The following is a 15,237-nucleotide window of genomic DNA, read 5'->3' as shown; positions in this document are numbered from 1 at the left end:
TTGCTATTCATCTTTTTCATGTCTGCTTCCGCTTCCCTATGCAGTGTTTTCTTTGGTCTTCTTCTTTTCTATTCCCCTTTCGGGATTCCAATTTAGCGCTTGTCTTAAGATGGAGTTTGGTGATTACCGCAGTGTGTGTCCTATCCACCTACAATGTCTTTTGTTAATTTCTTCTTTAGATGGGAGCTGGTTTGTTCTCTCACACAGTAGACTGTTGGTGATGTTAACCAGCAATTGTATGATATTGCATGACTTTAACTGAAGTATATTAGCATTATTGAATCTGTATTTCATTCGTAACAATTCGTATATATATTGGACCATTGTCGAAATAAATGCAAATAGATGTAAATCGTATATTGTATGTGGAACATGTAATAAGGTACTATATAAAATGTGAAAACTTTTAACTAACATGTTTTTTGTTCAAAATGTACTAGTACAAACAATTTGTCACATGGTTTCAATAATAAGTAATTGTAATTAATTATTGGATATTGAAAGAAAATAAAATAAATTTCATTATATAATGTAAACAACATTCTGATCTACAAAATGAATTTGACTAAAGCATTTTCTAAATCAGTTTATTAACAGTAAAAATCTCAAAAATAAAATAAAAATCTTTCCCAGTTTTAAAATACAAAACCATTAGTGAAGGTCATCAGAGATTAATTCAAACGAAATCTTTATTGACTGGTTACTTTTCCAACTTGTGATAAATTTCAAATGATCAATATGAAAATTCTGGTTTCTAACGTGTTTATGATGTAGTACCATTTATTCTCATGTTATGAATGTTGTTATCAGTGTGGGATTTTTTTGTCTATATATTCTTTACTATTCAAGAACTTAGCTGTTCATTGTCTAATCTTCAGTAATATCATAGGTTAAGATAGATGGTGGCTAGCAGTGGAATTCATGACGCTCATTTCTTAATATTTGGAACTGGTCAACTGGATGTACCTGCCTACCAGAGTTGATGTTCACTATGGGACAGGATACGTATATACCAATAAGAGACTGATTAATTACAGTCCTAAACATCAATCGGATGATTCAAACAAACAGTACAAAATAAATATCATAATTTGTTTTCATAGTGAAAGTTAATATTAAGATGAATACATACATCTATTCTGAATTCACTTAATGTGTAAAATCTTTGAGATGTTATTAATTTTGAAATTGAAAAGAAAGTTTTCTTTCTAAATCTTTTAATTCATTCATATTTATAATAAGTTATCAAATAATAAGTATTTCCGTAATAAGGACTAGACACGCATGACATTGATCGCCACCCAGTGATCAATCAATTGTGCATTTCCGTATTATTAACAAATATTTTATTAAAAATAGGTGGTTACAACTTGTAATTGAGTAAAGCTAAATTAGACTAGTCTTGGGTTTTTTTGATTAAATGTAAAACTTATGTTGACTAACAACATGTGAAAACCTGATTTTAACTTAATTATATGTTATTCTGTTGGCGATTATATAAAACTTGTTTGTACTTGTTGACTATTCATTTGAACGGTTGCTTATTGACTGAACAAAAGGTTACATTATTTCTTCATGTTTATTTAGCTGCAATTCTACAACAATTGTTTATACTCTACAAAGTATTTGTAACTCAACAGATACCTTCTTTACGAATAAAATCTTAAACTAAATATGTATCTTTATTTAAAACTGATAAGTGAATGCATTTTTTTCAACTGTCTAATCCTTCAATAATAAGCCTACTATTTTAGAGGGTTTTTTTTAGTTGTAAATGTTTCTATATTCTTAACTTTTCATACCCACAGATTGTTAGATATCTGGTATTCTGTCCAATAAAAAAGGCCATTGAAAATTTCCTAATATTAATGATATATATTCTGATGGTTAATTTAATATCAAAAAATGGCTGGACAAATATATTCATCCCAGTAAATATTTATCACTTGTATGTATTAAACTAAAGATTGTTCTGTAAATAGGATTTCTGAAAATGAACTATTTAGAAGTAACAAGTTTACTGATGATACATGATATACCGAATAAGTAAGTAAATAATGGTTAACCAGTTGTATATGAAAATCTCATGTACTGCAAGTTGCCCAAAATAGATAACAACTTATTCATATTATGCAAGAATTCATTCTAACACTCGTATGCAACAAATAGAATACAATCACAATGATATGTACGAAGAATTTTTTTTTCAATAATTTCTCATCAAGTTCTACAATCATCTCATATCCAAATTAATAATCCATGAAATTGGCCAAATTTTAGGCAGAGTACATCATTTGGAAATTGTAATATGTGAATCAAAAATTGTTGTTTGTTATATAAAATCAAATCAGATCGTTAATGTTGGGGCTGACTAATATCAAGTGTTAACTTGAATCAGTTTATAAGTGAAAGGAAATTGTGAGATAAATGATCAGAATAAATATGGTCAACATGGGGCGAGAGAGAGACAATAGTGGAAAGAAAATCAGAAATTACGCAATATGTAGAATAATATGGATTAAGTCAGATATAGTAGATAGGGGTGTATGCTAAATAAATTCCTCAAAAAGGTTATCAAGTGTAATAATGATAATAACAATGGTAAAGATAATAATAATATGTTTGGGTAATAAAAATGAACATTGATCAAATTACGTCACCATATTGTAAAATTGATTATCAACTAGTTGGCCCCGAGGTTGATCAGGGCAAAAGGAGAGGCTGAACATATTTCTTTTGGATGCAAAGCTCTGGCTTTTTGATCCAAATAGCAATTGCTTCAGCCGTCTGAAATATTCTCAGTCTGACGGAATTAAGTAGACTGCTGTTAACACGAAATATTATTGTGAAAGATTGTTCCATATTGGCTGTATGTCCCATCTGAATTAAATGCGCTAAAATGGAGCTGTTAACCGTTTTGACTACATCTTTGCTTAACCACACTGGAAGGTGCTCACGAACCCGAATATACAAATTCCTAGAACACCTGCCAATATCACTTGTTTCACAGGAGCAGTTGAATTGAAAGATACAATCGTTAATTCATTAAACAAATGACTATTAATTCAAAATGTGATGGTATCATTAATGACGAATAAGGTATAAGTGAAACCAATAACATAATGTTAAATGTATAATTATCTCAATTAAGCGACAGAATGTATATATTGTCTAAGTAAATACTAGTGTTGGTTATTAAAATTAATACGTTGTTACTTTTAATATACATAATGTTAGTTTTAATTTTTTACATGTCACTCATCGACACACAGGGTGACTAAATACTGTATGTCACTTACAATAAACGGATTTTGTTATAAAAGGTTTTTAAGAAAAACAACAATGGGGATAGGTCAGTTTAACCATTACCAATTAAGAAGTCGATTAAAAAAATATGTAGACAGTATTTTTAATGATAATAATCAAAACGTTTGTCGAAAAATAGCTTGTGGTGGACCAGACAATATATAAACGCAAAAGGTATCAACAAAGTTAATAACAATCAATAGTAATATTAATATATACAAGTTAAATGTTACAAATACATTAATAATTAAGGACGTTACTTAAATTGCCCAAACGTTGCGTGTTCTGATTAAGTCCAGTAATGTAAATCCACAATTATAAATGCTTGATGACTCTGAGCAGGTTGGTGAACTCTCTAGCGATATAGTCCAACGTAGGATGTGATATATTCCGATTATAGTCTATAAATGTGGATAGTATTTGATTTAAACTTCCATTAACTCAATCACAAATGAAGATAGAACTAGGAATGCGTGAGTAGTAATGTATTTGTTAACCAGCACGAATATGTCACGCTATGTAGTAGTTCAACGGAAAGTGTCTTCAAGGTCAATGACTAAAACAACACGTACAGTCATTTAATGATGAATGTACATACAGTGAAAAATTGACAAAATAAATACAAATAATATTAAAACTATTTACAAAATAAGCTTGTTAGAGTTATCTCCACATAGCTCCCCCCAGAGTGTCCGGAGGTAACACTGGTTATAATAACAACAAAAATGTGAGAATATGATATGTATATAAAAAAAAATAATGTTTACAGTTATAACCAACAAAGATGCGGAGATGCGTATGATATGTATATTAGTGAGACATACCGTGTGTTATCGAGTGAAAAAAATAACAGTGATGTCACAGAATAACAAACACACAAAAAAAAGAATATACTGTCATTTAATGTCTTGTTTAGCTAACAATGATAATGTGTAAAACTGTTAATGACCCACACACACACAAACAAAATTGAACCGTTTATTTTTGTGACAAAATTTTTTTTTTTTTGAAAAAGTGACAAAACGAATAATTGTGGGAAAATGTGATTAATCATATACACTGTTAAAAAAAATTTTTTTTTAGATGGGATTGATAGTGTAGGTCCTCGATAATTGTTTGCTTTGATTGTTTTAGTTTTTTTTTATATGGCAAAATGTACGTAACGCTTTGGTTTTTTTATAAGTCTCCCAGAACGTGTTAAACAAGAGGGTGTAGTGCTAAGTTTTTCCTCTTCCTCTTGTTTCTTAGCAATAGATGGGAGTGATTGTTTGTTCGCAGTATTGTCTTCTGTGTCATGAGGGACTTCGTAGGAAGCTGGTTTTATTCGGTCTATAGAAATTGTCTCATGGTTCCCATTTTTGTTGATAATGAAATATTTGTCAGTGCGTTTTATTACTTTATAAGGGCCTTCATATGGTGGTGTCAGTGGCTTTTTCACCGCGTCTACTCGGACAAAAACAAATTTGCACGTTTCTAAATGTTTATCGAGATGGACTCGGTTGTCGTATTCTCGAGGTGGTATTGCTCTGATGCTCTGCATCATTTGTAGTAATCTGCTTACAAAACGAGAAGGGTCTCCTGGTGTTGTGGTTTCATTCTTGACCAGTTGTCCTGGTAACGTTAATGTCGTGCCATAGACTAGTTCAGCGGCCGTGCATCCGATGTCTTCCTTTACAGACGAGCGAATCCCAAGGAGAACGAGCGGTAAAGCATCGCTCCATTTTGAAGGGTCAGGTTGTGCCATCAGAGAGCTTTTTAGTTGGCGATGGAATCTTTCAACCATGCCATTAGCTGCCGGATGATAAGCTGTCGTTTTAACATGATTTACTCCAAGAAGTTTAGTGAACTCGTTAAATAGAACGGATTGGAATTGGGGACCGCGATCTGTTGTGATTGTTGATGGTACGCCAAAGTTGGATATCCAGCGGTCGAGGAAAACTGAAGCCACTGTCTCTGCCGATGTGTCTTTAATGGGGCATGCTATGGCCCATCTTGTGAACCTATCTATTGCGGTGAGGATATGTGTGAAAGAGTTTGATGGTGGCAGAGGCCCAACTAAATCTAAATGCACGTTCTGGAAGCGTTTGTCAGGGATAGGGAACTTCCCAATTGGACTGTAGGTGTGTTTTTGTGTCTTACTGCGTTGGCACTGGAGACAGTTATGTGTCCAACGTTTAACATCCGAGTTGATTTTAGGCCACACAAAACGTTCGGTAATGAGCTTTGTTGTTGCTCTGATGCCTGGATGTGAAAGACCATGCAAATGCTGGAATATTTTTCGTCGGCAAGCATGTGGGACAAACGGACGATTGTTGCCTGTTGAAGTGTCGCACATGATGAATTCGTCTGAAAGGGGAATAGGTACAGGTTTGAGGTCTAAGCTAGACTTTTCTTTGCAGACTTTTAATTCTGCATCGTCTGCTTGTAATTTAGCCAAGGTTTCAAGGCTGATGTCATGATTGAGTACCATCGTATTGATATCCCTCCTAGATAGTGCGTCTGCAACAATGTTCGAGTGACCTTTGATAAACCTGATGTCTGTGGTAAATTGTGAGATATAATCAAGTTGTCTTGCTTCTCGTGGGGAGTGTTTGTCATACGATGTGCTAAAAGAATGGCAAAGGGGTTTATGATCTGTCATAATGATGAAATCACGACCCTGTAGCAAAAAGTTGAAATGTTTCACTGCTAAATACATAGCTAAGAGTTCGCGTCCAAAAGTACTATAACGTTCTTGTGCTGGCGATAATCTCTTGGAGAAAAAGGCAATGAGGGTAATCGTGTTGTTTACCCGCTGTTGTAATACTGCCCCTACGGCTTTTTGTGAAGCATCCGTGCATAGGATCAACAGTGTTGTGGGGTCAGTATTTAGGTGTTGGAGCATGGTAGCATTAGCAATCATGGATTTAGCTTTTTCAAATGCTACTTTGGCATCGGAAGGTAACTTGAATATTTGGTTCTTTTCTTTCTTGGCACCTGATTTATCGTTTTTCAGTAAATCTGTCAATGGCTGTAGTACATCGGCACAATTTGGTAGAAATCGTCGATAAAAATTACATGTTCCAAGAAAACGGCGTAGTGATTTTACTGAGGTTGGTTCTGGATAGCTGGAGATGGCTTTGACTTTCTCTTCAAGTGGTTTAATTCCTTGGGAATCAATGTGGTGTCCCAAGAATTCCAGAGATGAGGCGCCAAATATACACTTCGAAGGGTTGATTACAACACCATAACTTTTGAAACGTTCAAAAAGCGTGTGTAGGTGTTGAACATGTTCGTCAATGGAAGAACTAGCGATTAAAACATCGTCGATATAGACAAATACGAAATCCAGACCTCTAGTTACTTCGTCCATAAATCTCTGGAAGGTTTGAGCGGCGTTTTTTAGTCCGAAAGGCATCCTCAAGAATTCAAACAAGCCAAAAGGTGTGATTACAGCTGTTTTCTCGATATCCTCAGGTGCCATCGGTATTTGATGGTATGCTCGGACTAGATCTAACTTTGAAAAATCTGTTTTCCATGTAGATTTAAAGAAAAATCATGCAGGTGAGGGATCGGATACCGGTCTGGGATAGTCTGGTTATTCAATCGGCGATAATCTCCACATGGGCGCCAGTCTTGATCTTTCTTGGGAACCATATGCAGCGGCGAGGCCCAAGGACTGTTAGATTGTCTGATTATCCCAAGTTGCATCATGTGTTCGAATTCTCTCTTAGCGAACTGCAACTTGTTTGGAGGGAGTCTTCTCGCCCTGGCGCGAATAGGTGGTCCTGTAGTAGTAATACTGTGTTGGACACGATGTGTGGAGCATTCGTTTTGGTAATCAGCTCTGGTTATACTTTCATAATTCGATAGGATATCGGTGAAAATTTTGTTTTCAGGTCTTAACATACGGACTCCATGAATTTCGTAACTGGAGATAGTTGTGCCACTGACCTGTAAGCTTGTGTTTTTGTCGATTAGTTTCTTTTTTGCCATATCTACAAGTAGGTTGTAAGCACCGAGAAAATCGGCCCCGATAATGGGTTGTTTGATTTCAGCTACGATGAAAACCCATGTGAAACGTCTCCGGAGACCGAGATCTAAAATAAGTGATTGCTCGCCATAAGTTTTAATGACTGTGTTATTGGCTGCGACTAGAGACAATTTAGTACTCTGAGGGTGCCGTCGTTGAGAGAGCTGTAATGGGATAATGCTGATTTCGGCTCCTGTATCGACCAAAAATCTGAGCCCGAAATTCGATCCCTGACATGAAATAGACGGCTCGGGTAGTGGCCAGAAACAGGCGCCGCCATCACTGTCTGGCCGGGTCGTTTCCCTGATTTTCTGTGTCAGACGCAGAAAATGTGCACGGTCGTGTACAACGCCGTGCTTTGGTGCCGTATTTTGGTGGTACCAACAAACATCAAATGTTCGCTTCGGTGACCGAGACCGTTGTCTAGAAAAAGATCTTCGTCTGGAGGGGGATCTCGATTGTCTAGCTTGGATGGTTGCTATGGTCGATTGCAGTGACGCCAGCTGGCTCGTTAATTGTGTTAACTGCTTTTGAAAGGAGGCTAAACAGCTAATATCTGTTGGTCCAGGTGGTTGCAATGAGTTTACACAGTGATTATCGTGGTATACTTCCATCATTTTATCTGCCATGTCGGCTAAGTCATCAAGTGCGACGGATTTCCCTGAAACACTGAGAATTTGTCGAACGCTGTGTGGTTATCTTTGAAACCACATTTGCTTTAGGAGGGCTTGGTCTAGCTTGTATGGACCGGCGAGTTGTTTCATGTGGCGGAGAAGTTGCGAGGGTCTTTTATCACCCAAGTCACAAGATGTTAACAACTGTTGTAGCCTTTTCTCATCTGAGACCGTGGTGCGTTGAATAACTGCTGCTTTTATCTTATCATATGGTTCAGATTCTGGCACGTGATCGATTAAATCACCAACTTCAGCGGCAATCTCGATAGGAAGTGCGCCGACTACGTATGCATACTTTGATGCCTGAGATCTTATGCCTCTAGCCATGAATAAAGCTTCAATTTGAGCAAACCAGACTCTGGGATTATTAGCTCCATAAGTTGGGAGTCTGAATTCTGAGATAGAATTAACTGGACTAAAATTATTTTCGGGAGAGTTCGACAATGAGACAAAAGTTGTTACTGGAGGCGAATCCATATCAATGAGTTTAGTGGGAGAGGACATTACGAGAAAAAAATAAGCCAGTAAATTGTATGAAATGAAAAACAAAATAACCGTTAGGATAAACACGAGGCTCACCAAATAATTGTGGTGGACCAGACAATATATAAACGCAAAAGGTATCAACAAAGTTAATAACAATCAATAGTAATATTAATATATACAAGTTAAATGTTACAAATACATTAATAATTAAGGACGTTACTTAAATTGCCCAAACGTTGCGTGTTCTGATTAAGTCCAGTAATGTAAATCCACAATTATAAATGCTTGATGACTCTGAGCAGGTTGGTGAACTCTCTAGCGATATAGTCCAACGTAGGATGTGATATATTCCGATTATAGTCTATAAATGTGGATAGTATTTGATTTAAACTTCCATTAACACAATCACAAATGAAGATAGAACTAGGAATGCGTGAGTAGTAATGTATTTGTTAACCAGCACGAATATGTCACGCTATGTAGTAGTTCAACGGAAAGTGTCTTCAAGGTCAATGACTAAAACAACACGTACAGTCATTTAATGATGAATGTACATACAGTGAAAAATTGACAAAATAAATACAAATAATATTAAAAACTATTTACAAAATAAGCTTGTTAGAGTTATCTCCACAAGCTTTAGAGATTTGAATGAAGACATATTTTGAAGTTTTACACCATCACTTATTAAGGTAGAAGTAAGAAGGAAATAACTATTTACTTTATTTTATATTTATTGGTAAATAAACCAGTTCTAAAATCGTAAATTTTGTCTTATTTTTGCCTTTATCATAACAAAATGAAATGTACAATGAAACAAATGTAATAACTAGATTGGACATGATTCAATCATATTGTTTAGAGACAAATGTGTTCGTAAGAGTGATTTGCAGTAGTTGAAGTTTAAAAGATAGTTAGAAAGTGTTTTATTGTTCAGATATATCGTTTATATTCATTCTCATAACCAATTTTAGTCATTTTTCCTTCATAGTACACATCTAATACAGTTTATTTCAATTCTATACTTTTGAATTTTTTAACTATCTGCAACATGAAAAGATAAAAGTGGTAAAACCTTATCATAACTATATTGTAAATGTTTTGTCGTACTAAGACCCCCCAAAAGCCTTAGTTTTCTATAGCAATGACAAAGGCACATGACCCACTGACATATTAGTCAGATTTTTTTAAAATTCATTTTACAATAGACAGATTTTATTGAAGTATGGTTAAGTGTCATAGATGTGAATTTTATTTTGAAGATCGTATAAAAAGTTGAAATTAAGCTGTGAAACCTAAGCATTCCGTGTATTATCATTATTCAAAATTTATCAAACACCATAAAGTCAACATTTAACAATTGGTATACTACTTACTATCCTAACGAAAACTAACAAAATAACGACCTAGTGCTTTTAATCAAATTATTAATTTAGAACCACGTATATCTACCGTTGATTTTTGATAGCAAATAAAATATTTCTTGCATTTACAATTATTAAGAAATGGATAAACTGGAACACAATCATCTCTGTTGGGAGTTTTCAGTTCCGATAATGCAATAAGAAGACGAAGTTTATCAGAATTATGTGATATATTTGTACAATACATACAGTTCATCAAATTCTAAACAGGCGATTGAGCAATATTTGAAAGCCCCTATTTAAATTTTAAGTAAATTTTAGAAAGTTTGTTTCACAAATATCCACTGTCATGATGTGATTTGATTATAGTTATAGTACAATATGAAAATCACGGATGAAATATCTTTATTCATCGTAGAAATGATTAAAAATAATTTTACTGTAATAAAAGAGATTTACAGTAGTAAGGGTGCGAGTAAAACAGAGAGTGTAATAAGCGTGAGTGAAAAAGGGGGCGTATTAGTAAGGACAATCATTGAAAAAGAACATATTACTAAACGCGTGCAAAGTTTTATTTATTCAAGTGCATGAGTATAGAATTGGCACAAAATGACAACAAAATATATATGTGCCACATAATGAAAGTGTGAATATAAAAAGATAGAGAAAAAGGTGGATGTAATAAGAAAACAATGAACAAAAACCGATGGATGAGAGTAAAAACAAAAGTATTGTTAATAGGTAAATCCGTTAAGGTGAAAACAACTATAAAGGATTCTTTCAACAAACAGTTTCCTTTCTCATATATGAAAATTGTTAAAGGAAATTATAGCAGGACTACCACAAGCTTATATTCTGAGGCATGTATGATAACGTCCCAAGTCATTGTGTTATCTCTAGGATCTTGTCCAGCGAGTCGTGAAGGACCGACAGATGCCAGTCCTGTACGGCTTTTTTTCATACCACGAAACTATGTCGTACACTGGCCATCCCTCTACTTTTTCCAGCTAGTCTCAGCATCGGAATATAATGCCTCCAACTGCTCTAGCACGGCTAATGGTAGTGAGAATTCCTAATCCCTTTTGAAATGCCTTCGTATACTCTCTGTCAGAGAAGTTCTATCCCCTGTCTTCTTTCGATATGGGCGTCGTTTAAAAAATTGAGATGAAAGAATTTCTGGGGAGTAAACCAAGTTGGTGTATATGGAGGATCCACCTACGTCTACTGGAAAGTTGTGATTGCATACCGGTAGTACATATGAGCTCGAAGACCTTGACGTGACAAATGGCGTATAAACCCATCCTTGGTCATCGGCTACCATGGGACTGCATCCCATAACGCTACACAACTGCCTTGTGGATTGTAACTCTAGGTCAAAGACTCGAAGAGTGATCTAAGAAAACCACCTGGTTGGATTTAGACACCGGAGCGGTACCCTAGCCAACCAAAAGTTAAAATAATAATTACAACTGGATAAAGTGAGCACACAAAGGAAGAATTAAATTCTCAAGCGCGAGACCTGTTCGCCAAACCCTATGTCTATTTGGCCCTATGATAAAAAAGTCTTATATAGGTTTAATGGAGTCCACTTTCAACAAATATGGTGATTTCTTGAATATGACGATTTATTATTTTTGTCACTTCAGTAGTTTTATTGCATACGTCTATTTCGAACATCTATGACATAATCTTTTTAAAGATGCTTGTAAAATGTTTGATGAACTTCACATAAAATGAGTTTGAAACGCTAAAAAGTCATACAAAATATTCATCATTAAATTTACTCCATACGAAATTGTCTTTTGAGTTCTACAGCAAAACTAAATGAAGTTCTATTCTGCAGATTATTGACATCCATGATAATACGAGTCAATTGACTAGGTTTACCTAGTATTAATTAAATAGACAAATGGAACTTATTAGACTGATCTTATGCAATCACTTTAATTAAATAAAGTAAGACTACTAAATATTTGTATAAGTCAGACTATTATCTATTCCAATTAAAACAACACTTAGCTTCGTGTTTAACAAGCAAAAAACGTCTAAAATTTCTTTAGGTCAATTAGCACATTTGGACATGTCAAATTTCTTCAGTTAACCTGATATAATAGCATAAAGGTTGCTTTGAATTATCTGGAAACATTTTTGAATTATCATCTAATAAACACTTAACAGATCGCACTTTCTATACTTCAATTCTTTTACCACAACTTAATAGTTGAAGTTTCGGTATCATCATTAAGTATTTGATACATAATTTTACTAATAACTGTTTTAATCAATACAGATCATAAGTATTAACTGAAATGAATATAATTAGGACGATTTGTGGCTAAAAACTAGTCACTGTAACCTAGACATATATACTCCACCAAACCACTACATTCTTACCAAATTTCGTTTAAATTATTTAGTATAAGATTCATTGTAAAATCTATATATAAAATGATTCTGTATAGTATTGAAAAATGTTGACAATCCATTCGTTATCGAATTTAAAAAAACACGACTATTTGTGGTATAAACTACTCAGGCATTTATTAAGCTGTTAATCAAAATAGTGAAATAAAGAAGTTTACCAAGAATATACAGGCAACAGAAGCTGAGTAAATCGGTGATCTAAAGATTAATTGGTGAATTACCCGTTCAGAAATTGGTAATGAACTCATAGGCTGATAACAAATCACGAAGCGAAACTATGTGTATCCATTAATAATTCTTGCAAATTTTTAATACTAATGTTCCAAAACAAAGTTTTTATTTTAGTTTTAGCAACTGCAACTATTACATGAAAAGAAATTTCCCCAAACTTTAACATGTAGAGACCACAAGATATTGCACAGGTTTGTTTCACCGAATTTATCAAAATGTAGCCCCATAACAGACTACACATCTATCGGAACCTCTCGTGTATAGGTCTGAAGCTAGTTTAAACTAATCAGTAGAAAATACCACCGAAAACAAGCAAATAATACACAAATACCATAGACTGGGAAACCTCTATCAATGGTTAGAACCAGCTTGAGTAGTTGAGGACTTACAGCTTCAAATTGATTAAATTAATTCCAATTGACCGAAATATCATTCCATTGTGGATTCACTGTATTTTGATCTCTGGCTCAAGACAACGAGAAGCTTTCGATACAACATTATTATTGTTAAATTATTTAGTGCTGAGTTCTTAGAATATTAAACAAAGTCCTCCGTATCCTTTTTTACTTGAAGTAAGCACTAGTGACGTGGTGACAGAATTCTATTTTGATGTTAATTAATTGAAGGTGGTTAGCAATGTCGAGCAGCCTAGGCCAGTGACTACACTGCAACTAAGAACTATATAAACAGACATTGAACACTAATCAGTGATCAATGAATGTAAATATCTCAGTATCTTCAAAAACCAGCTATTGTGAGGATAGCACAGTGGTAACATCTCAGACTGTGAAGCTAGATGACGCATGTTCAACTACCACATGCAGCAACAGTCCCCTCAGCATAGCGGGTAAATGTTGCTGACGAATTTTACCCAGCGTAAAACCTAGGTTCATGGTTTCCTACTGCCTACCATCTAATGCTAATCAACTTGATTTACAGATGATCATCAAAATATATACTATACCTTAATAATACTTTAAATGTTTTCTAGTAGAAATGAAAATGCTTCAATTATTCAAACCAATACCTGTATTTTTCTCGAATTATTATTAAATAACTAACAGAAAAGAAAAAAAGTACACAAAATAAAAAGGCAATATTAGAAAACCATTATATACAAACAAGGAACTAAAGAGTAAACAAATACAGACAAACTGAAAAAAATTCTAAGAAAATATTGGTAATAAAATGAAACAAGTAATAAATACTCGATTAATTAGAGATCAATATCTAGATGAAATGGATCATATAAGATTAGGAGAAAACTGTTTATTATATGTATACAGAAGCAGAGGCAAAAGTGAACTTGTGATATTCTTCAATTATCCACAGATGAAGAAATCGACTAAAATAGAAAAAAAATATATTTACTCATATAATTTACGTTGTTTTGTTGGTAAAGTAAATAAAAAATACTCAGAAAAAGTAATTTTATTCTCGAAATACAAATATAAATAATAACTGATTATGATGGGAAAAGCCACGTAATCTGTAACAAATGTCAGTAGACTAGACAACTTATAGAAATACCTTTCATATTTTATAGTTCAATATACTATTACAGTGATTCGGGATAAGAATTCCTTAGTATCATATCAGAATACGATTTCAATGATTGTGTTTATTTGAACTTGAAACTGAACTCGTGTTATTATAAACGAATAATTCTTGATAAGATCAGTTCATCAAATCCTTTATTAACAGGTATATTTTCCTTTCGGTTAATACTCTAGGTTACTGATTTATATGAATACAAAAGTTTTGTTCTCTGGGGTTTGATTTAACCAATAATCCACACTTTCAAATGTTGTATACACTAATCTTTACAAAAAGGAATAAAGACTGGATAAGAAGCTTTATGCCAAGGCCTGAGTGACTATACTGAAAACACATACCAGTTTACAGATTGCTGCAGTGACTTAGGTGGGGATATGTGGGGGTGGGTAACATTAACTAGCTGAACCGCTAAACTGCGAACACTCATCCCTGGCCTATTAGTAGCTTTGAAGCAAGTGGGCTGAGTCATGTTGGTAGGTGTAGACCACCTAGTTGGGGACCGCGAGATGATAGCAACCGATGGTTAGAGACCCTGAATGACATGACTCAAAATCGTTTGCAATGGCGCAGGTGCATCCACTCTTTGTGTTCTCCCAAATTTCGATCTCCTTATTCCTCCTTGTCTCTTTTTTTTCTCTTCCCAAATTTACTTCACTGTATTATACTCTTTAAATAACATCTCCAAACACTAATCTTTCCGATTACTGCTTATACTCTTATTACCTCTACCACTATGGGATTTGAATCGACCACTGCATCTCTGTGCTAACGTGGTGTGGCAACTCGAACTGATGTACGTACGTACGAAGTTCTACGTTGTTATTGACTGACCGACATGAAGCAATATATAATGTATACGGTTTGGTTGGAACAATACAAAAGCAATCTCATGAGGAACAATTTTTTTAAGAATGTAGTATTCCACTTCACGTGCACGATTCCCCAAAGAATATGAAAAACTACTTCAATGTAGAAACAGCCCCAAAGAAATAAGTAGTATTTTCAGTAAAATAAAAACAGAATGTCTTTAAGTTTCAAGAGTTCTATGTATTGCAATACACAGTCGATTACATGATGCCTATTTTAACTATAAACAAACTTAAATGCAATGTATTAAACTACTACATGGAAAATGAATGATACTTATTTGCCGATATATTTCAATTATTATGAGTACAGCCAT

The 15,237-nt window shown here is 34.2% G+C and overlaps 1 protein-coding gene across 2 annotated transcripts in view; it reads right to left on the bottom strand.

The window, feature by feature from the left end:
• Nucleotides 1-12,917: 12,917 nt before the first annotated feature.
• PPIP5K1 (Inositol hexakisphosphate and diphosphoinositol-pentakisphosphate kinase 1) overlaps nt 12,918-15,237 on the bottom strand; it is a 43,082-nt gene continuing 40,762 nt past the window's right edge. For both annotated transcript variants that reach the window (XM_051211842.1, XM_051211841.1), the window contains one exon: nt 12,918-13,842. The gene's annotated coding sequence lies outside the window, so the exon portion shown is untranslated. The remainder of the gene's footprint in view (nt 13,843-15,237) is intronic.

The sequence above is a fragment of the Schistosoma haematobium genome, chromosome ZW (assembly GCF_000699445.3).
Source record: "Schistosoma haematobium chromosome ZW, whole genome shotgun sequence".
In the NCBI taxonomy this organism is placed as follows: domain Eukaryota; kingdom Metazoa; phylum Platyhelminthes; class Trematoda; order Strigeidida; family Schistosomatidae; genus Schistosoma; species Schistosoma haematobium.
This window is presented reverse-complemented; position numbering and strand designations above follow the sequence as displayed.